Here is a 23,737-nt window from a genome sequence, read left to right on the forward strand (position 1 = left end):
TCAAAATCAAGCAGATCGAAGCTAGTATCCAATTCTTTTTCGTTTGCATTAAAAATTATTTCATTATTTCAGTAATCACTACAGAACAAGCGGAAAATGACCTGGCTCCTATATAGAGCGGATATAATTTGACCAACATGTTATGGGACTTGCTGCTATCAACTAGTTTTATAACCCCAAAGGCACTTGTGAAATTTCAATTCAATAACTGTATTAGTTTTGGAGATAGTAACTTGCATGTAAAATTTTAACCAGAATTTTCTAAGTCCTAAAGGGGGCATAATTTGCCCAAAATACACGCCAGAGTTATGGGACTTGACCCAATCAGGTTGGTAATTGATATAGAAAAAGAAAAAAATAAGTTTCAAAGCTATATGCCTTGAAATGACAGCTGTATGTACTTGCATGCAAAAAACTTAACCAAGGTGTGACGCCGACGCCAGGGTGAGTAGAATAGCTGACTATTCTTCGAATAGTCGAGCTGAAAAGGCTTTGTTTGCACAATGTTTATGTGGAGTTACAGTAAGGTATAAGCAAAAGTTAAAAAAAGATGTGACAAAAAAAAAAAGGCTGCCAAAAAAACTTAACTTTAACCAAAGCCGGGGCTAGTAGAAAAGCACCGCTATTCCCCGAATAATCGAGCTAAAATACAAAGAAAAAAGCAAAAACAGTGTCCTGTCAAGCTGAGCGGAATAAATACATATTTTTCTCGTATGTTAACGGAAACTCGTATACAGATTCTATTTCCTGTCCAAGACAAGGACATCGTTGGTGAAACAGACTAGTAAATACTGTTTCACTGTCACAAGTAAAATACAATACAAAACTTATATTTATAAATTCAGTAAGTATAGTGTATAGAGCATACAAGCCCAAACACTTCGTCATTTCGTTATTGAATAGGCGTACAGTGTTTTGGCGAATAGTGGAACAGTTTTTCTATAAAGATTTGCGACTAGGCGTTCAGTGTATAATTCATATGCATGTTGAATTTAACAATATTTAAACTATTCAGGATTGTAAATTCATATTTGTAGGTATAAACTCGTTTGCATGAATTTATAATTTAACATTCAGAAGCGGTTCTGACACGTATTTCACTCGCAGTTCCTAAATAATGGGCATTTTAGCCTGAATACATCGTCTTTTGCTTCGACCTTCTAGGTTTTGAATGAAAATACGTTTTATTTTCATGTGTTAATGTCTGTTAAACGGCAGTTTGTTGTAGAGACATTTATCATACATTGAAAAATATATACAACAAGAATATTTATTTCAAATAGCCACAGAAAAACATAAAAATACTCACTACCGACAGCTTCCAAAAATTTGAAAAACGAAAGTGAACGCCTAGTTATTGGCGACTTCCGTTTGGGCGTACAGAGAGTCTATACACTGTGATTTCTATCAATGGAGAAGTACACAAACCCTCCAAAATTATTTATAAAAAAATCCCAAAGAAGAAGGAAACTATGTGTATTTCAGTTTCATTGTTATCTATAGAAGTCTGCATAATTGATCATTTTACTAGTTTGTGCATTAGCTTTCTAATAATTATATAAGCTTAAAATGTATATGTTGCACCCTGGCTCATGTTTCCATGGAAATGCATTTTCTCTCATTTTAAAACAACTGTCTGATAACGAGCTTTTCGACAGCTTCAGTGCCATTCTGTCAATGACCAACATGGAATTTTAGGGTAATATCATTAGCAGAATATGAAATACTCTACAATGGTACTCTGTTTATCTTAATGTTTAAAGTAACCATAGCAACACAGAATGTTTAAAAAAATCTTATATCTTGCTTTTTATCATAATTTCTTACAAAAATATTAAATAAAACTAGAGCTGCTTTTGAGAAAAGCGCATGTCTCCCACAACTGCCTAATCATAATAGATTGGCATTTCTTCTCCACTATGTATCTGAGTCAACCATACACCAATACATGTATCACTGGCATCAGTGTACAGAGCGATTTTCTGTAATTCAAGGGCCATAATTCCGAAGTGCCTGGGCCGATTTTGCTAGTTATTGTACTTGGCCAAGGACTTATTGTCAAACACATTTTGTTCAAGTTTGGTGAAGATCGGATGAGAACTGTTTGACTTAAGAGCGTGGACAAGATTTGTGACACACAGACACAGTCACACACAGACAGGCCCAGTAAATCAATATGTATCTCCCACACCACAGTGTGGTGGGAGACATAATTATCTTTCTTGTTTAATGTAGCTTCAAAATATTTTATTTCTAAAGTAAGTAATATGTTTGTATTATTTGCATTTATTTAAACAAATTTTAAAGCTTAAAATATTTACAGCAGTATACCCCTCGTCTTACATTTTTTATGGAAAAATCTTTGTGATTGCATTTATTTTTCTCTAGGATAGTGTTGAAATACAGATAAAAAGCTAAAGCTGTGTTTCTTAAATAGATCAGTGTCAATTTTACATTTAGACATATGGGTTACAGAATTCATTTCCATGGTAACATTGATTTATTAAAATAAAGAACAACGTAATTTCAAGATGAAAGCTATTAATTGTTCATGGTAACTGACACGTAACCTCATGACGTTATTTTAAGGCAACAATGTTTTGTAGCATTTCTGCAGTAATTAATTCATTATTTCAGCATTATTTAAGAAATAATAAATCTGTTCCTATATTTTATCAGTTAGTAAAATATGGGCAGGAGTTTGGATGCGTAATAATTAAATTGTAAATAATTAGTGCGTAGCACGAGTGATTTAATTATTCGCATCCAAACGACTGCCCATGTTTTATGAATTGATAAAATTATATGAACATATTTATTATTTGGATTCTAACAACGCAAATAATTCGCATTTTACAGTACTACATTTTCAGTGTAATACGTCATTCGGGTCATATGCTGTTACAATTTACCCCCTATGGTTAGAAAGAGTTGCATAGCCAATGGAACGTATAGATATTTGTTTCTTTTTATCAGAATTTTGAGAAGTATTTATAATTTAGTAATATAACAGCTCACAAACTAATTATGAAGAGAATCATCAAATTAGGCGAGTTGACCCTGTGTTACAAGTTACAAGCTTCACTTTATATGACGTCACATCATTATGACGTCATACTTTATGTCATACATTTATGACGTCACCGCTGAATCTTAATCAAGCTAATTGAATTCGCTTGTAGAGATCGAAACGTGTTTTACAGTCCTACACATAAGTCAGTATGACATTTTATCGAATTTATGTTTTTGAGATGCTGTTTTCAACCGTTTGGCCCTGAAATAATTTGTATGTAATGGAACTGAAGTAGAATCTCTTATGCCACAATCATAGGGGGTGAAATGTAACAGCCAACCATATTTTATCGTAGATTCATGTATAGGCGATTTCGCTATATGTTTATATACCAATTGCTGCAGATCGTGTTAGAATAAACCATCAAACATCAGATCGGAGACAGGTTAGTGAATTTTTTTCAGAAGAATAAATATACAAACACATTTTAGTTTGTCGTAAACCGTCATGTTAGCTTCTGGTTAGGCATGTGCACATACAAACGTTAAGGTGTACTACCTCCTTAAATAAGAATGTTAGCAATATATAAATCTCATTGTTGCATAACAAACTTGACTGGCTCCCATCCCTATGTTTGTTCTGTCATATTTCTCATACATAACTTTTCTTCAGTAACAGTGGAAGTAACTCCAGGAGGTTGTTTATAAATTGGCATTTTTTGTTCCGCCTTGATCATAATATCGGCCATCAGATAAAAACATCCTATTTAAGAGGCTTAAAATCTACTTATAAAATGTTTGCAGTATTTATAAAAGCCAGGCTATAAAACACTTAAGAAAATATGGACTTTCTTTAAAATAATTTTGTTGTTGAATTTTTGAGTCATACCAACACATTTTACGTCATACCAACATAAAGCAGGTCATACTGACATAATGCAGGTCATACTGACATGAAGCAGGTCATAATGCAGGTCATACTGACATAAAACAGGTCATATCAAATAATGCATTTCATACAGAAATAATGCAGGTCATATTGAAATAATGCAGGTCATACTGACATAATGCAAGTCATACTGATATAATGCAGGTAATACTGACATAATGCAGGTCATACTGGCACAAAGCAGGTCAGACTGAAATAATGCAGGTCATACAGAAATAATGCAGGTCATACTGACATAATGCAGGTCAGACTGAAATAATGCAGGTCATACTGACATAATGCTGGTCATACTGGCACAAAGCAGGTCATACTGAAATAATGCAGGTCATTCTGACATAAAGCAGGTCATACCGAAATAATGCAGGTCATACTGACATAATGCAGGTCGTACAGAAATAATGCAGGTCAAAGTGACACAAAGCAGGTCATACTGAAATAATGTGGGTCATACTGACATAATGCAGGTCATAGTCATAAGTCAGATCAAATGGCTATTTTCAAGTATTATAAAGGGTCTTCCCCCAGAAAATTTTCATATCCTGCTCTCTGGCCTGTTATCTGAGGCCATTTTCATGACTTCAAGTTATACTGTTTACATTTTTTTTGTTTATGTGTTTGAGAGCAGTTTTTATTAAGGTGGTCATCTTGTTCTAAGAGTATGGCAAGATTTTTGTACAAGCCTGGGGATACACAGGTCCTCCCTCTGAAAATATTGAAAATTTTTAATGCCAAATCCTGAATTTCAAAGGATTTTAATATGCTCAAAGTAGGTTTATGAGAGATGAACAACATCTTAACCAACAATCAACATATCCATTACATGTTCTACTGTACTGTCCTGTAGTGATTGGATACTAAAAATGTTTTCAAAAAGTTGTCCCCCTTTAAAAAGGAAAGCCATTTGTAATGAAATGAAAATAAACATACAGTTGAATATCGTTACCTCGATATCGGTTAGCTCGATACTCCGGTTAGCACGATGTGTTTGAGTTGGTCCCGATTTTTCCCTATTTATCTTCATGTAATTATTTATCATTACCTCGATATGATTAGCCCGATATTTTGTTTAGCTCGATGACATTTTTCAGTCCCGTCAACTTATCTGTACTGTTTTTACACCTGGTTTCTTTGAAGTTCGATATCACAGCTTGTCAAAAAATATCCATGTTATTTGTAAGGTGTGAAAATCAACCTATTGTTGTCTGGCGATGTATTAATCATATTCAAGTTAGTTTGTTTTGTTTGTTATTTAATCTTTAATCCAATTTAAATGTCAGGAAGTTTGCAATAATCTGTCTTATAATACACCGTGCAAGCAGGAAAGCTGTTTTCCAGTATAACAACTAATTTGGAGAAATAAATTTCTGTTTGACGGAGTAAAAATCTGCCATTTAGGATTGAGTAACAATATGCGTATTAACTTGCGAATTTTCGTTATCGAAGCACAGTCAAAATGACTACTCAACTCGGAAGATTACCGCTGCATTCTGACTTGTTAAAGGAAAGGAATAAAAATGCTAATGTTGAAATGTATATTTTGAAAATTAAAAAGTTGTATGAATGTATTTAATTAAGATGTTTTATTTGTCAATAAAATTAAAATCATATTTACGTTTTATATTATTTCTTTCCCCTTTCAAACCCCCAAAAAGCATTGGATATAATGACAATATAGAGTTCTGACACAAGTACAAAGTAGTCTCAGATAGTCGATATCGTTACGTCGAACTTCGGATACGTCGATGCAATTTTTATAGTCCCTTGAATATCGAGGTAACGGTATTTGACTGTAATTGCTGAAAACTTATGGTGGCATACTTTGCCTAAGATAACTAGTCATAGCCTCTATGCCGTCTAAACAGCTGATCGCATGTATTGACAATTAATTTTCACGAAAACATTGGGTTTTCCTGAAAAATGGAAAAGTTTTCGCGAAAACATAAAAGATTTTCACGAAAAGAATGGTTAAAATTGAGTGCAGACATTAAGTGGAAAAATCTGGTGCCTGCTTCTGCATAAGATAACCAGATATTGAATTTCGCAAAAATAAACCAAAATTTCATGAAAAAAAGAAAAGTTTTCATGAAGTTAAAATGTTTTCGCGAAAATAATAGTTTTAACGACACCAGTAAAATCTTTCAGATATTTATTAATATCATTCTACATTCAGAATCAGTCTGTCTTTCATTTGTTTGTTTGTATATGTGCAGGTTGGCAGCCCTAATGACAAGTGCTTTTGCCACTGTATCCAAGAAGCTGTATATAATGAAATGAATGAACTAGCACACAGAAAAGTGCTATTCAAATATTCCAAATGAAATGTAACAACAAGTCACCAAACATTCAAATGAAGTAAGGATAATTTTATTTAAGTTGAGCACAACCACACTCGCGTACCAATCATCACCACAATCTGACAATTCTACATACAAAATTTCATTCAGAATTAACAGTTCCACTAAGTCTGTATTTACTGTATTCTTAAAGACTTCTTAAAAATGTATTTACACCCTTGAAAAATTATTTAAAGATGTAGATTCTATCATGCTTGAAACACATTTCTATGTTCTTTTAGTAGAAGATTTTTACCTTAACATTATCTTAAGGTAGCTGTTTTATTTGTAAGGTAGCAGTCCTAATGCTAGAAGATTTTTACCTAACATTTTTTTAAAGTAGATGTTTTATTTTTAATGTAGCAGTCCTAAGGCAGCGATCTGTATATATTTTTAAGGTATCAATTTTAACAGAAAATGAAAAGAAACTAAAACAAGAGCTTGTAGAACACAAAATGCCCCCCTTGATACATTCAGTGATTGCACAAGAAACAGAAATTGTTTTCTCACTGTAAACAAAAGTTCTACTGTTCTGGTTCAATGTGACCTTGACCTTTGACCTATTGACCTCAAATTCAAGAGGGGTCATCTGCTGGTAATAATCAACCTCCCTAATAAGTTTCGTGATCCTAGGCCCAAGCATTCTCATTATCGTTCGGAAACTGTTCCGGGTCAATGTGACCTTGACCTTTGGCCTACTGACCTCAAAATCTATAGGAGTCATCTACTGGTCATGACAAACCTCCCTAACAAGTTTCATGATCCTAGGTCCAAGCTTTCTCAAGTTACCTTACAGAAACCATTTTACTGTTCCGGGTCACTGTAACCTTGACCTTTGACCTACTGACCTATAAAATCAACAGGGGTCACCTGCTGGTCATGATTAACCTCTCTATCAGCTTTCATGATCCTTGGCCCAAACATTCTTCAGTTATCATCCGGAAACCGTTTAATTGTTCCTGGCTAATGTGACCTTGAATTTTGACTTAATGTCCTCAAATTCAATAGGGGTCATCTGCTGGTGATGACCAACCTCTTTATCAACTTTCACGATCCTTGACCCAAGCATTCTTGAGTTATCATCCGGAAACCGTTTAACTGTTCCTGGTCACTGTAACCTTGACCTCTGAACTACTGACCTCAAAATCAATAGGGGTCATCTGCTGGTCATGAACAATCTCCCTATCATCTTTGATGATCCTAGGCCCAAGCGTTCTTGAGTCATTATCCGGAAACCGTTTAACTATTCAGGGTCACTGTGTGTGTGTGTGTGTGTTCGGGTTTAACATCTTTTTCAACATTTTTTCAGTTATATAAACGATGGTGTCTACTTGTAGCAGTGAGCACAATGCCAATCTTTATAGTGCTGCCTCACTGGAATATCACCCCGTAGACATTTGACATGATACCCCAACCAGTCACATTATACTGACACCAGGCTGACCAGTCCTAGCATTACCCTCTTCATGCTGAACGCCAAGCGAGGAAGCTACTAGTACCATTTTTTACGTCTTTGGTATGACGCGGCCGGGGATCGAACCCATGACCTCCCGCACTCGAAGCGGAGGCTCTACCACTAGGCTACCGAAGCAGTTTCAGGGTCACCCTTGACCTTTGACATACTGATCTCAAAATCAATAGAGATCATCTGCTGGTGATGACCAACCTCCCTATCAACTTTCATGAGGTAGAGGGTCACACAAGGACCATTTGTGCAAAATTATTTTAAAATCAGTTCAGCAGTTTCACACAAGAATATTTTTAAATTTTCACTATATACATATAGGGAAAAGTGACCACGTCCCCTGGCAGCCATATTTTATAACGAATTGGAAAAATTTGAACAATTTTGGTAAAAGGTCACATAAGACCATTTGTTTCAAAATTGGGCCAGTAGTTTCACACAAGATGATTTTGAACTTAGTTGACTATAAACATAAAATTATAGTGAAAAGTGGCCACGCCCTCTGGCGGCTAAATTTTTTGACGAATCTAAATAATTTGAACAACCTTGGTAGAGGGTCACACAAGGACCATTTGTATGAAATTATTTTTAAATCAGGCTAGCAGTTTCACACAAGAAGATTTTTTCGCTATATACATACAGGGAAAAGTGACCACGCCTCTTGGCAGCCATGTTTTCGTTTGTTGTTTTTTATTTTTGGGTTAAACGCCGTTTTTCAACAGTATTTCAGTCATGTAACAGCAGGCAGTTAACAGGACTACAAATTTTGGTTCCACATCTCATTTACATCAAACTAAAAACATGAGGTATGGAAATCAAAAGTGTTCCTGGATTCTGTACCAGTACAAACCTGTTCTCTGCAAGTAACTGCCAACTTCCCCACATGAATTACCAGAGGTGGAGGACGAATGATGTCAGACACAATGTCTTTTATCAAATCATCATGGAGAACATACGCCCCACCCGGGGATCGAACTCACGACCCCATGATCTGTAGACCAACTCTCTCCCTACTGAGCTAAGCACTGGTGGGTGACGAATCGGAATAATTTGAACAATCTTGTTAGACGGTGTCATAAGGAACATTTGTGTGAAATTATTTAAAAATCGGACCATCGGTTTAGAAGGAGATGTCGTTTAAAGTTTTTAGCTCTGGAAGCCCCTATGTGCAACCAAGCAAAACCTTTTGAATAATTTTGGTAGAAGACCACACAAGGAACATTGTGGACAAGTTTCTTCAAAATCCATTCAGTGGTTTTGGAGGAGATGTCGTTTAAACACAACTGTTGATGCCGGCCGGACAGACGCACGACAGACAATGGACACAGTGAAATCACAATACCTCACCATGAGCACTTTGTGCTCAGGTGAGTTAAAAACAATAAAGTTAAGGCCAATTAAGGTCACAGTCAAGTGGTCATTATAATTAACAGTCTAGGAAATATGATCAGATAATTTTTGAAGTATTTTTTCCTATATAACTTATATAACAATTGACTATCGAGGTGGGGCCTCTTTCACCCCAGGGGCATAATTTGAACAATCTTGTTAGAGAACCACTTGGCAATGCTACATACCAAATATCAAAAGCCTAGGCCTTGCAGTTTCAGGCAAGAAGATTTTTATAGTTTTTTCCTATATAAGTCTATGTAAAACTTGGGACCCCTGGGTGGGGCCTCTTTTCACCTCAGGGGTATGATTTGAAAGTCTTGGTAGAGCAACAATAGGCAATGCAACATACCAAATATCAGAAGCCTAGGCCTTGCAGTTTCAGATAAAAAGATTTTTAAAGTTTTTTCCTATAGAAGTCTATGTAAAACTTGAGACCCCCAGGGTGGGGCATCTTTTCATCCCAGGGTAATAATTTGAACACTCTTGGTAGAGGACCACAAGGAAAACTACATACCAAATATCAAAGGCCTAGGTCTTGTGGTTTCAAACAAGAAGATTTAAACAAGAGGGCCAAGATGGCCCTAGGTCGCTCACCTGAGAAACACACCATAACACAAAATAACAGTGTAAACATGTTTGACCTAGTGATTTCATGGAAATAAATATTCTGACCAATTATCATTAAAATTGGAGCTAAAATCTTGAGTATAAGTGAGTATTTTCTGTGATTTGACCTAGTGATCTAGTATTTGACCACACATGAAATTTGGTCAGAATAATTGCATTGATGAAATATAGGTCAAGTTCAAATATAGGTTATCTGGGATGAAGATCAAATGAAAAGTACAGCCTCTATCGCATACACAAGGTTTTTCTTTGATTTGACCTAGTGACCTAATTTTTGACCCTAGATGACCCTTTTTCCAAATTGGCCTAGATTTCATCAAGGATATCATTCTGACCAAAATTCATGAAGATTAGTTGAACAAGAGGGCCATGATGGCCCTATATCGCTCACCTGTTATCATGCACTTGAGAACAAGAAGGTCCTCAGAAAAAATATCTAAGTCCAAGGACAGGAACAACAAAGGGAAGAAATTAAACCAAAAAGAAAAAAAAAATTCTTACAAGGTACAGATATGTCAAAATACACCTAAAAATTGGAGCTACCATCCATGTTGTACTACAGAAAATTGGTCTCGGTTTTTCCCTACGGCCAATAATAAAAAAGTTACTAAAAACAAGCTATTTATAGTAACGTAAAAGGGAAGTAATTTAAAAAAAATGATTGTAAGTTAACAAAAGAAGGATCTGCCAAATAAATCTGTTGACATAAATGAAATTTCAGATCAGTGTCTTCATTAGTTACGGAGACATACCCATTTTAATTTGAAATAAAGGGAGGTAATTTGACATAAAATCAGTCCTTAGTTATCTACCCTCATTGGCTCAGTCCAACTAATGACAATAATGAAATTTCAAATAAGTCCTATAAGTACTTACTGATATAAATCCATTTTGATTACAATCAGGGGCTGTAATCAGATATAAAATAACTCTGGAACCTACGAATGGATCTGATTTGTCATGGAATCCAATACTTATTGTTGTTGAAGATATTTTGGAGGTTTGTATCAAATAAAACCATAAATGAAGTCTCTACATTTTGTATATGGCTGCAAAAGCCAAAATAGCCAATATTGGACCTTTAAGGGGCCATAGCTCTGAAACCCATGAAGGAATCTGGCCAGTTCAAGAAAGGAACCAAGATCTTGTGGTGATAGAAGTTTTGTGCAAGTTTGGTTAAAATCAAATCATAAATGAAGCTGCTATTGTGCAGACAAGGTCAAAATAGCTAATTTTGGCCCTTTCAGGGGCCATAATTCTGGAATCCATTATGGGATCTAGCCGGTTCAAGAAAGGAACCGAGATCTTATGGTGACACAAGTTTTGTGCAAGTTTGATTAATTCAAATCATAAATGAAGCTGCTACTGTGCAGACAAGGTCAAAATAGCTAATTCTGGCCCTTTCAGGGGCCATCACTCTGGAACCCATAATGGAATCTGGCCAGTTCAAGAAAGAAACCAAGATCATATGGTGATACAAGTTGTGTGCCAGTTTGGTTAAAATAAAATCATAAATGAAGCTGCCATTGTGCAGACAAGGTCAAAATAGCTAATTCTGGCCCTTTCAGAGGCCATAACTCTGGAACCTGTAATGGGATCTGGCCAGTTCAAGAAAGGAACTGAGATCTTATGGTGATACAAGTTGTGTGCAAGTTTGGTTAAAATAAAATCATAAATGAAACCACTATCGTGCAGACAAGAAATTGTTGACGGACGGACGGACACACGAGACGGACGGACGAACGAAGGGTGATCACAAAAGCTCACCTTGTCACTATGTGACAGGTGAGCTAAAAATAAGTTTCAAAGCTATATGCCTTTAAATGATAGCTGTATGTACTTGCATGCAAAAACTTAACCAAGGTGTGACGCCGACACCGAATCTGTCATTAAAATCTAGACATAACCTGCATGTCTGCTTCATGTTCATTATGTATAAAAAGTTTCAATTAAATTGTTTGGAAACACCTGTGAGGTACATCTGTACCTTGCGTACTAAACTCTTTGTACAGTTTCCATCCAATTAAATTGAAATTTGGTATACATCATCAGCATGAAGTGATATGCACATTTTTTTTTTTTTGGGGGGGGGGGAATTTTATGTTTGAATTTTTTACAATAATGTCCCTTTTTAGGCAACTACATCTGTACCATATATACACAACCCCACCTAGATCTACAGTTTCCATCCAATTCAAATGAAATAACATAAAGTGGACATGAACATACTGTTGAAACTCTAATCTCCAAATATTTTTTGAGTTATATCTGCATGTCCACTTGATGCTGAAGATCTGTAGTGAGTTTCATTTGAACTTGATGAAAAATGTAGGAAAAGTTGAGTACACAAACTGATGGACAGACAGACAGACAGACAGTTAAAACACTATATGCCTCCAAAGTCTTCAACACCAGGACCATAAAAATAGTTATTCTGCATTTCTGTTATAACAAGGATAGAACAATCATGTTTATCTCATCTTTTTTTTTTCAAATAGTATTCTATTCAACAGAATGAACTATGTTGACCTTACCTCTGTTCTTCATCAGGTTTCTTGATTAGATTGAACAAAATATTGAGCAACTTGTCCCTCTCTTTACTGTCTGGATGTAACATTGCTGTACAGATAATTAGGGGGATTAACTCCTGCAAGACAAAATAATAAAGGGGAATTAATTCCTGCAAGAGTTGGAGGTTCATGTGCCAAAGCAGTCTTCAATTATTATTGTTTTCAGTGTCAAGGTCAATGTGACCTTGTCCTTTGACCTACTGACCGCCCCCCCCCCCCCCACCCCCACACCACCCACCCACATGAACACAAAGTTGTGGTCTTCTATTGACCACAGGCAATCATGCTATGAAGTTTGACATCTGTAGGCAAAAGCATTCTTCAGTTATCCAGAGAAAATAGTTTTCAGTCTCAAGATCACTGTGACCTTGACCTTTGTCCTACTGCTCCCCCTACCAAACAAGAGGACCATGATGGTCCTGAATCGCTCACCTCTTCCCACATGATCCAGTTTTGAGTATGACGTCGTTTTTTCTATTATTTGACATAGTGACCTAGTTTTTGAGCTCATGTGACCCAGTTTTGAACTTGATCTAGATATTATAAAGATAAAAATTCTGACCTATTTTCATGAAGATCCATTGAAAAATATGGTCTCTAGAGAGGTCACAAGGTTTTTCTATTATATGACCTACTGACCTAGTTTTTTAAGGCACGTGACCCAGTTTCAAACTTGACCTAGATATCATCAAGGTGAACATTCTGACCAATTTTCATGAAGATCCATTCAAGGGTATGGCCTCTAGAGAGGTCACAAGGTTTTTCTATTTCAAGACTTACTGACCTAGTTTTTGATCGCAGTTGACCCAGTTTCAAACTTGACCTAGATATCTTCAAGATAAACATTCAGACCAACTTTCATACAGATCCCATGAAAAATATGGCCTCTAGAGAGGTCACAACGTTTTTTCATTATTTGACCTACTGACCTACTTTTTGAAGGCAGGTGACCAACTTTCGAACTTGACTTAGATATCATCAAGGTGAACATTCTGACCAATTTTTATGAATATCCATTCACAAGTATCGCCTCTAGAAAGGTCACAAGGTTTTTCTATTTTTAGACCTACTGACCTAGTTTTTGACCGCACATGACCCTGTTTCGAATTTGACCTAGATATCATCAAGATGAACATTCAGACCAACTTTCATGAAGATCCACTGAAAAATATGGCCTTTAGAGAGGTCACAAGGTTTTTCTATTATTTGACCTACTGACCTAGTTTTTGACGGCACGTGACCCACTTTCAAATTTGACCTAGATATCATCAAGATGAACATTCAGACCAACTTTCATACAGATCCCATGGAAAATATGGCCTCTAGTTAGGTCACAAGGTTTCTCTATTATTTGACCTACTGACCTAGTTTTTGATGGCACGTGACCCACTTTCAAACTTGACTTAGATATCATCAAGGTGAACATAATGACAAATTTTCATGAAGATTTCATGAAATATATGGCCTCTAGAGACGTCACAACGTTTTTCTATTTTTAGACCTACTGACCTAGTTTTTGACCGCACGTGACCCAGTTTCGAACCTGACCTAGATATCATCAGGATGACCATTCAGACCAACTTTCACACAGATCCCATGAAAAATAGGGCCTTTAGAGAGGTCACAAGGTTTTTCTATTATTTGACCTACTGACCTAGTTTTTGATGGCACGTGACCCAGTTTCGAACTTGACCTAGATATCATTAAGGTGAACGTTCTGACCAATTTTCATGAAGATGTTTCGAAATATATGGCCTCTAGAAAGGTCACAAGGTTTTTCTATTTTTAGACCTACTGACCTAGTTTTTGATGGCACGTAACCCAGTTTCAAACTTGATCTAGATATCATCAAGGTGAACGTTCTGACCAATTTTCATGAAGATCTTGTGAAATATATGGCCTCTAGAAAGGTCACAAGGTTTTTCTATTTTTAGACCTACTGACCTAGTTTTTGATGGCACCTGACCCAGTTTCGAACTTGACCTAGAAATCATCAAGATGAACATTCAGACCAACTTTCATACAGATCCCATGAAAAATATGGCCTTTAGAGAGGTCACAAGGTTTTTCTATTATTTGACCTACTGACCTAGTTTTTAAAGGCACGTGACCCAGTTTCAAACTTGACCTAGATATCATCAAGGTGAACGTTCTGACCAACTTTCATGAAGATCTTGTGAAATATATGGCCTCTAGAGAGGTCACAAGGTTTTTCTATTTTTAGACCTACTGACCTAGTTTTTGACCGCACGCAACCCAGTTTCGAACTTGACCTAGATATCATCAAGATGAACATTCTGACCAATTTTCATGAAGATCCATTGAAAATTATGGCCTCTAGAGAGGTCACAAGGTTTTTCTATTTTTAGACCTACTGACCTAGTTTTTGACGGCACGTGACCCAGTTTCGAACTTGAACTAGATATCATCAAGATGAACATTCTGACCCATTTTCATAAAGATCCCATGAAAAATGTGACCTCTAGAGTGGTCACAAGCAAAAGTTTAGGGACGGACGGACGCACGGACAGACGGACGACGGACACCGCGCGATCACAAAAGCTCACCTTGTCACTTTGTGACAGGTGAGCTAAAAAAAAAAAACAACAACAAAAAAACAGGTTCATTAACGACCACAGGCAATCATCCTATGAAGTTTGTGTGTGTGTTCCGGTTTAACATCTTTTTCAACAATTTTTCAGTCATATAAACGATGGTGTCTACTTGTAGCAGTGAGCACAATGCCCAACTTTATAGTGCTGCCTCACTGGAATATCACATGGTAGACACGTGGCATGATACCCCACCAAGTCACATTATATTGACACCGGGCTGACCAGTCCTAACACTATCCTCTAAATGCTGAGCGCCAAGCGAGGAAGCTACTAGTACCATTTTTTTTACGACTTTGGTATGACATGACCGGGGACCAAACTCACGACCTCCCGCACTCAAAGCGGATGCTCTACCACTAGACTACCGAGGCAGTTCCTATGAAGTTTGAAGTGTGTGGTCTGCATTATAGTGGGAACCAATGGTATTCAGTTGAACTATGTTACTATTTACAACTGAGTAAAGATAGATTACCTCTCTTTTAGCCAACAGTACATTGGGTACGATATGTGGCAAACATCTTGCCAGCATAAGAATAACATTCTGTGTGTCTGCATCCGTGATCTGTGACACCTGTATGAGGAGAAAAAAAGGAAATTGAATCAGTGATCTGTGACACCTGTACAAGAAAAAACAGGATATTGCATCGGTGATCTGTCACACCTGTACAAACACCTGTACAAACAAGAGGACCATGATGGTCCTGAATCGCTCACCTCTTCCCACATGACCCAGTTTTGAGTATGACATCGTTTTTTCTATTATTTGACATAGTGACCTAGTTTTTGAGCTCATGTGACCCAGTTTTGAACCTGACCTAGATATTATCAAGATAAAAATTCTGACCAATTTTCATGAAGATCCATTGAAAAATATGGTCTCTAGAGAGGTCAAAAGATTTTAATAATTTTAGACCTACTGACCTAGTTTTAGACCGCAGTTGTCCCAGTTTCAAACTTGACCTAGATATCATCAAGATGAACATTCAGACCAACTTTCATACAGATCCCATGAAAAGTATGGCCTCTAGAGAGGTCACAAGGTTTTTTTATTATTTGACCTTCTGACCTAGTTTTTTATGGCACGTGACCCAGTTTTCAAACTTGACCTAGATATCATCAAGGTGAACATTCTGACCAATTTTTATGGAGATCCATTCACAAGTATGGTCTCTAGAGAGGTCACAAGGTTTTTCTATTTTTAGATCTAATAACCTAGTTCTTGACCGCACAAGACCCACTTTCAAACTTGACCTAGATATCATCAAGATGAACATTCTGACCAATTTTCATGAAGATCTCATGAAATATATGGCCTCTAGAGAGGTCACAAGGTTTTTCTATTTTAAGACCTACTGACCTAGTTTTTGACCGCACATGACCCAGTTTTGAACTTGACCTAGATATCATCAAGATAAACATTCAGACCAACTTTCATACAGATCCCATGAAAAATATGGCCTCTAGAGAGGTCACAAGGTTTTTCTATTATCTGACCTACTGACCTTGATGGCACGTGACCCAGTTTCGAACTTGACCTAGATATTATCAAGGTAACCTTCTGACCAATTTTCATGAAGATCTTGTGAAATATATGGCCTCTAGAGAGGTCACAAGGTTTTTCTATTTTTAGACCTACTGACCTAGTTTTTGATGGCATGTGACCCAGTTTCGAACTTGACCTAGATATCATCAAGGTGAACATTCTGACCTAGTTTCATGAAGATCTTGTGAAATATATGGCCTCTAGAGAGGTCACAAGGTTTTTCTAATTTTAGACCCACTGACCTAGTTTTTGATGGCACGTGACTCAGTTTCGAACTTGACCTAGATATCATCAAGATGAACATTCTGACCAACTTTCATAAAGATCCCATGAAAAATGTGACCTCTAGAGTGGTCACAAGCAAAAGTTTACGGACACACGCACGCATGCACGACGGACGACGGACACCGCGCGATCACAAAAGCTCACCTTGTCACTTTGTGACAGGTGAGCTAAAAATACATCTTCTATCGCATATACAAGCTTTTTCTTTTATCTGACCTAGTGACCTACTTTTTGACCCCAAATGACCCATATTCAAACTCGACCTAGATTTCATCAAGGCAATCATTCTGACCAAAATTCATGAAGATTAATTGAAAAATACAGCCTCTATGGCATACACAAGGTTTTCCTTTGATCTGACCTAGTGACCTAATTTTTGACCCCAGATGACCCATATTCGAACTTGACCTAGATTTCATCAAGGCAATCATCCTGTAAAATTCATGAAGATTAATTGAAAAATACAGCCTCTAGTGCACACACAAGGTTTTTCTTTGATTTGACCTAGTAACCTAGTTTTTGACCCCAGCTGGCCCCTTTTCGAACTGGGCCTAGATTTTATCAAGGTTATCATTTTGACTAAAATTCATGAAGATTAATTGGAAAATACAGCCTCTATCACATACACAAGGTTTTTCTTTGATTTGACATAGAGACCTAGTTTTTGATCCCAGATGACCCCTTTTTGAACTCTGCCTAGATTTCATCAAGGTTATCACTCAGACCAAAATTCATGAAGATTAATTGAACAAGAGGACCATGATGGTCCTGAATCGCTCACCTATCCCCACATGACCCAGTGTTGAACTGAGTATGACGTCGTTATTTCTATTATTTGACATAGTAACCTAGTTTTTGAGCACATGTGACCTAGATATCAAGATAAAAAATTCTGACCAATTTTCATGAAGATCCATTGAAAAATATGGCCTCTAGAGAGGTCACAAGGTTTTTCTATTATTTGACCTAATGACCTAGTTTTTGAAGGCACGTGACCCACTTTCAAACTTGATCTAGATATCATCAAAGTGAACATCCTCACCAATTTTCATGAAGATCTCATGAAAAATATGGCCTCTAGAGAGGTCACAAGGTTTTTCTATTTTTCGACCTACTGACCTAGTTTTTGAACACACATGACCCAGTTACGAACCTGACCTAGATATAATCAAGCTGAACATTCTCACCAATTTTCATGAAGATCCATTGAGAAATATTGCCTCTAGAGAGGTCACAAGGTTTTTCTATTTTTAGACCTACTGACCTAGTTTTTGACCCCACGTGACCCAGTTTCGAACTTGACCTAGATATCATCAAGGTGAACATTCTGACCAATATTCATGACGATCTCATGAAAAATATGGCCTCTAGAGAGGTCACAAGGTTTTTCTATTTTTAGATCTACTGACCTAGTTTTTAACCCCACGTGACCCAGTTTCAAACCTGACCTAGATATCATCAAGGTAAACATTCTGACCAATTTTCATGAAGATCCATTGAGAAATATGGCCTCTAGAGAGGTTACAACGTTTTTCTATTATTTGGACCTACTGACCTAGTTTTTGACCGCACGTGACCCAGTTTCAAAACTCGCCTAGATATCATCAAGGTAAACATTCTGACCAATTTTCATGAAGATCCATTGAGAAATATGGCCTCTAGAGAGGTCACAAGGTTTTTCTATTTTTAGACCTTCTGACCTAGTTTTTGACCCCACGTGACCCAGTTTCGAACTTGACCTAGATATCATCAAGCTGAATATTCTGACAAATATTCATGAAGATCTCATGAAAAATATGGCCTCTAGAGAGGTCACAAGGTTTTTCTATTTTTAGAACTACTGACCTAGTTTTTAACCCCACGTGACCCAGTTTCCAACTTGACCTAGATATCATCAAGGTCAACATTCTGACCAATTTTCATGAAGATCCATTGAGAAATATGGCCTCTAGAGAGGTCACAAGGTTTTTCTATTTTTAGATCTACTGACCTAGTTTTTGACCCAACGTGACCCAGTTTCAAAGCTGAACTAGATATCATCAAGGTGAACATTCTGACCAATATTCATGAAGATCTCATGTAAAATATGGCCTCTAGAGAGGTCACAAGGTTTTTCTATTTTTAGACCTACTGACCTAGTTTTTGACCCCACGTGACCCAGTTTCGAACTTGACCTAGATATCATCAAGGTGAACATGCTGACTAATTTTCATGAAGATCTCATGAAAAATTTGGCCTCTAGAGAGGTCACAAGGTTTTTCTATTTTTAGATCTACTGACCTAGTTTTTGATGGCACGTGACCCAGTTTCGAACTTGACCTAGATATCATCAAGATGAACATTCTGACAAGTTTTCATAAAGATCCCATGAAAAATGTGACCTCTAGAGTGGTCACAAGCAAAAGTTTACGCACGGACAACGGACGACAGACGCCACGCGATCACAAAAGCTCACCTTGTCACTTTGTGACAGGTGAGCTAAAAATACAGCCTCTATCGCATACACAAGGTTCTTCTTTGATTTGACCTAGTGACCTACTTTTTGACCCCAAATGACCCATATTCAAACTCGACCTAGATTTCATTAAGGTAATCATTCTGACTAAAATTCATGAAGATTAGTTTAAAAATACAGCCTCTAGTGCATACACAAGGTTTTTCTTTGATTTGACCTAGTGACCTAGTTTTTGACCCCAGCTGGCCCCTTTTCCAACTTGGCCTAGATTTTATCAAGGCAATCATTCTGACTAAAATTCATGAAGATTAATTGGAAAATACAGCCTCTATTGCATACACAAGGTTTTTCTTTGATTTGACCTAGTGACCTAGTTTTTGACCCCAGATGACCCCTTTTCGAACTCGGCCTAGATTTCATCAAGATAATCATTCAGATCTAAATTCATGAAGATTAGTTGAAAAATACAGCCTCTATCGCATACACAAGGTTTTTCTTTGATCTGAACTAGTGACCTAGTTTTTGACCAAGCTGGCCCCTTTTCGAACTCGGCCTAGATTTCATCAAGGTAATCATTCTGACCAAGTTTCATGAAGATCAGTTAAAAAATACAGCCTCTATCGCATACACAAGCTAAATATTGACAGACAGACAGACGACAGACGACGGACGCCGGACAGCGAGCGATCAGAAAAACTCACCGTGAGCTAAAAAAAAATCCTATATGTCTCTGTAAAATTTGGGCCCCCCAACCACACCCCCCCCCCCCACCCTGGCGGGGCCTCTTTTCACCCCAGGGGCATAATTTGAATAATCTTAATAGAGGACCATTAGATGATGTCACAAGCCAAATATTGAGGCTCTACCCCTTGCGGTTTTGGACAAGAAGATTTTTAAAGTCTTTCCTTTTGGTTGCCATGGCAACGAGAGTACCGTGTGGAATTCAATTCTTTGAACAATTTTGAAAGGGGTCCAAGGATCATTCCTGTGAGGTTTGGTGTAAATCTGCCCAGTGGTTTTTGTAGATGGAGATCAAGCGGTCACAAAAGATCACCAGGAGCCTTTGGCTCAGGTAAGCTAAAAGCAAACAAAGGATAATGGAATCTTTTCTTTCATAGATTTAAGGAGGTAGGTTACCTTCATATTTGTATGTGCGCATGTCCAAGCGGAAGCTAACGTGACGATTTACGACGACGTTTACGACAAACTAAATGTGTTTGTATATTCATTCTTCTGAAAAAAAATCATGAACCTGTCTTCGATTCGATGCTTTATGGTTTAATAATGCAGAAATAATGAATAAATTGTCGCAGAAACGCTTCAAAACAATGTTGTCTTAAAATTACGTCATTGACGTCAGGACGTTACGTGTCAGTTACCGCGCAAAGTTAATAGCTTTTATCTTGAAAGTACGTAATTCTGTGCATTTTCTTTATTTTAACTATTTCTAAATAACCATTATTTGCTGAAATATTTTTTATGAGTCTTTTGCTCCGAATAATAATCAATATTTTGCTTCTTTTATGTAGTTATAACGAAATGTTATGCGGAATGTAAGAAAATGGATGATGGTAACCAATGTTATTTGGAATATAGTTGGGTAAAGGTTACTTGTTACGGCCATTTTCAAATAAAAGATCTCGCAGTTTGATTTGTAATACCTATTTTTCAGGTTCCGTTGATAATTTGTTACTTATATACTAAAAGTAAGATCTAAAATTGTTCAAATTTCAGTAGAAAATTGTGGTTTCTTGAATTGAATTGATGTTACCATGGAAACGAAGCCCGTGACCTATGTATCTAAATGTAAAATTCAAAAGCGTTGACACTGGTCTATTTAAGAAACACAGCTTCGGCTTTTTATTTTCATTTCAACAATATCTATGAGAATAATAGCAGCATGCTTAACGATTTTTCCATGAAAAATGCCAGACGAGGGGTACTGCTGTAAATATTCTAAGCTGTGAAATTTGTTTGAATAAATGCAAATAATACGAAAATATTACTTACGTTAGAAATCATATGTTTTAAAGCTAAATCAACTAAAAAGATAATCTTATTCAATATTTTTTATAAGAAATTACGACAAAAAGCAAGATATAAGCTATTTTAAACATCTCTGTTGCCATGGTTACTTTAAACTTTAAGAAAAATAGGGTACCATATAAAGTGCTTAATATTTTGCTAATAATATTACCCAAATATTCCATGTTGGTCATTAACAGAATGGCACTGAAGCCGTCGAAAACCCCTATTTTCATACATAGTTGTTTAAAAATGAGAGAAAATGCGTTACCATGGAAACACGAGCCCCGCGACATATACATTTTAAGCTTATATTAGAAAGCTAATGTGCATGCTTGTAAAATTATCAATTATGCAGACTTCTACGGATATCAATAAAACTAAAATACAATGAAAAGTGTTAAATATCCGTATTTTCCTTCTTCGTTCAATATGAAATATCTTTGGAGGGCCATGTTCTTCAAACCTGGATTAAAATTGAACTTGAAGGGACAGAGCTTACGAAATTGAAATTGTAGCAGTTAAAACTTAATATTACACGAAATGCAAAATAATGCTGCGTTTCAACTAATTTGAATTTACCCTTGTAACAAGGTAACCTACCTCCTTAAGCATTCCGAATGTTTCTATGTTTAGATATTTAGCAACAAAGTTTAACAACTTTTCATGAACAGATTAATGTTCAAGATCTAAATGTATCCTTTCACGAAACAAGAGGGCCAGGAAGGCCCTGTATTGCTCACCTGACCTATTGACCTAAAGATCATCAAGATTAACAATCTGACCAAGTTTTATTAAGATATGGTCATAAATGTGGCCTCTTAAGTGTTAAATAGCTATTCCTTTGATTTGACCCTGTGACCTAGATTTTGATCCAACATTACCCAGATTCGAACTTGGCCTAAAGATCACCAAGATTAACATTCTGACTAAGTTTCATGAAGATACAGTCATAAATGTGGCCTCTAGAGTGTTAACAAGCTCCTCCTTTGAAATGACCTAGTGACCTAGTTTTTAACCCCACCTGACCCAGATTTAAAATTGACCTATAGATAATCAAGATTAACATTCTGACCCAGTTTCATGAAGATACAGTCATAAATGTGGCCTCTACAGTGTTAACAAGTTTTTCCTTTGATTTGACCTGGTGACCTAGTTTTTGACCCCACATGACCCAATATCAATCTTGTCCAAGACTTTATTGAGGGTAACATTCTGACCAAGTTTTATTAAGATTGGGCCCAAATTGTGACCTCTAGGGTGTTAACAAGCCTTTCCTTTGATTTGACCTGGTGACCTAGTTTTTGACCCAGATGACCCATTATCAAACTCTTCCAAGAGTTTATTGAGGGTAACATTCTGACCAAGTTTCATTAAGATTGGGCCAAAATTGTGACCTCTAGAGTGTTAACAGTCAAATTGTTGCCGACGCCGCTGACGCCGACGACGGACACAGGGCGATCACAAAAGCTTTTCAAGAAAAAAATCTTTTCGCAATTATTGTTTTTCATGAAAATACCGTATGCAGAAATGGGCATTAACATAAAATTTTCCACTTATCTGCATTTCCTTTCTCTAAAAGTTTTTATTTTTTTGCAAAACTTTTCTGTTTTTCGTGAAAACTTGATACATTTTCATGAAACTTATCTGGTTATGGTATGCAGGAATATGCCACCATAAAAACTATATTCAGTGTTTTGAGAAGAAAAGGGGCATAATTATACAAAATTTGAATAGCCTCAAGAGTTATCTCCTGTGAACAAAACACAGAGTCTGAACACCTGGTTATGTGAAATTGCAGCACTGGGACGTTATTAAAAATGCATCAGAAGAAAGATATGCATCAATTCTTTGAAAATGTCAAGTTTTTAAAGGTGTTCATATACTGTCCAAAAGTGTGACCCCTTTGTCTGTTTCCTGAATACAATATATATAAATATATATTGATAAATTGACAATTGCTTTTTAGAGGTATATACATGTTTTATATGCTGTTCAATTTTCATGTAAAGCAACCCTTTCTTTCTATGATTTACTGGTAGTGTTGTTTGAATTTTTTCTCAAAATATCTAGCTAGGCGTTAAGTTATATGAGAATGAATAAGCCTTGGAGAAAAGGATATTTTTGAGAAGAAATTCTTGTTAGGATGTGAGACCCTTGAAAGAACTGGAATCATAGATGATTTTGAATATTTCAAAGGACAAACGCTGATTTCTAGGTTTGGATGAAATTATCAGTATATATCAGTCCTGATCTGAATACCACATAAAAGACTTCCATGCTTGTATGCCTATGTATACTGTACCGGTTATTGTTAAATACTGAAATCATTTATACACTTTGGACACTAAGCACATTTTTATGTTCTCTGGCAATTTTAACAACACAATGATGTCAGATGACCTGCAACTTTTCCTGGAAGTAAAATGAATGTACACAGGCAAAACTTAAATTGTACTGGTCTAC

At 36.5% G+C, this 23,737-nt stretch overlaps 1 long non-coding RNA gene across 1 annotated transcript in view; it reads right to left on the reverse strand.

Annotated features, from left to right (window-relative positions):
* Positions 1 to 12,225: 12,225 nt before the first annotated feature.
* The window catches only part of LOC123547800 (uncharacterized), a 68,738-nt gene continuing 57,226 nt past the window's right edge, over positions 12,226 to 23,737 (reverse strand). The window contains exons 4-5 of the long non-coding RNA XR_008372343.1: positions 15,436 to 15,534; positions 12,226 to 12,425 (exon numbers count right to left, since the gene is read on the reverse strand). This is a non-coding gene — a long non-coding RNA (uncharacterized LOC123547800). The remainder of the gene's footprint in view (positions 12,426 to 15,435; positions 15,535 to 23,737) is intronic.

The sequence above is a fragment of the Mercenaria mercenaria genome, chromosome 9 (assembly GCF_021730395.1).
Source record: "Mercenaria mercenaria strain notata chromosome 9, MADL_Memer_1, whole genome shotgun sequence".
Classification (NCBI taxonomy): domain Eukaryota; kingdom Metazoa; phylum Mollusca; class Bivalvia; order Venerida; family Veneridae; genus Mercenaria; species Mercenaria mercenaria.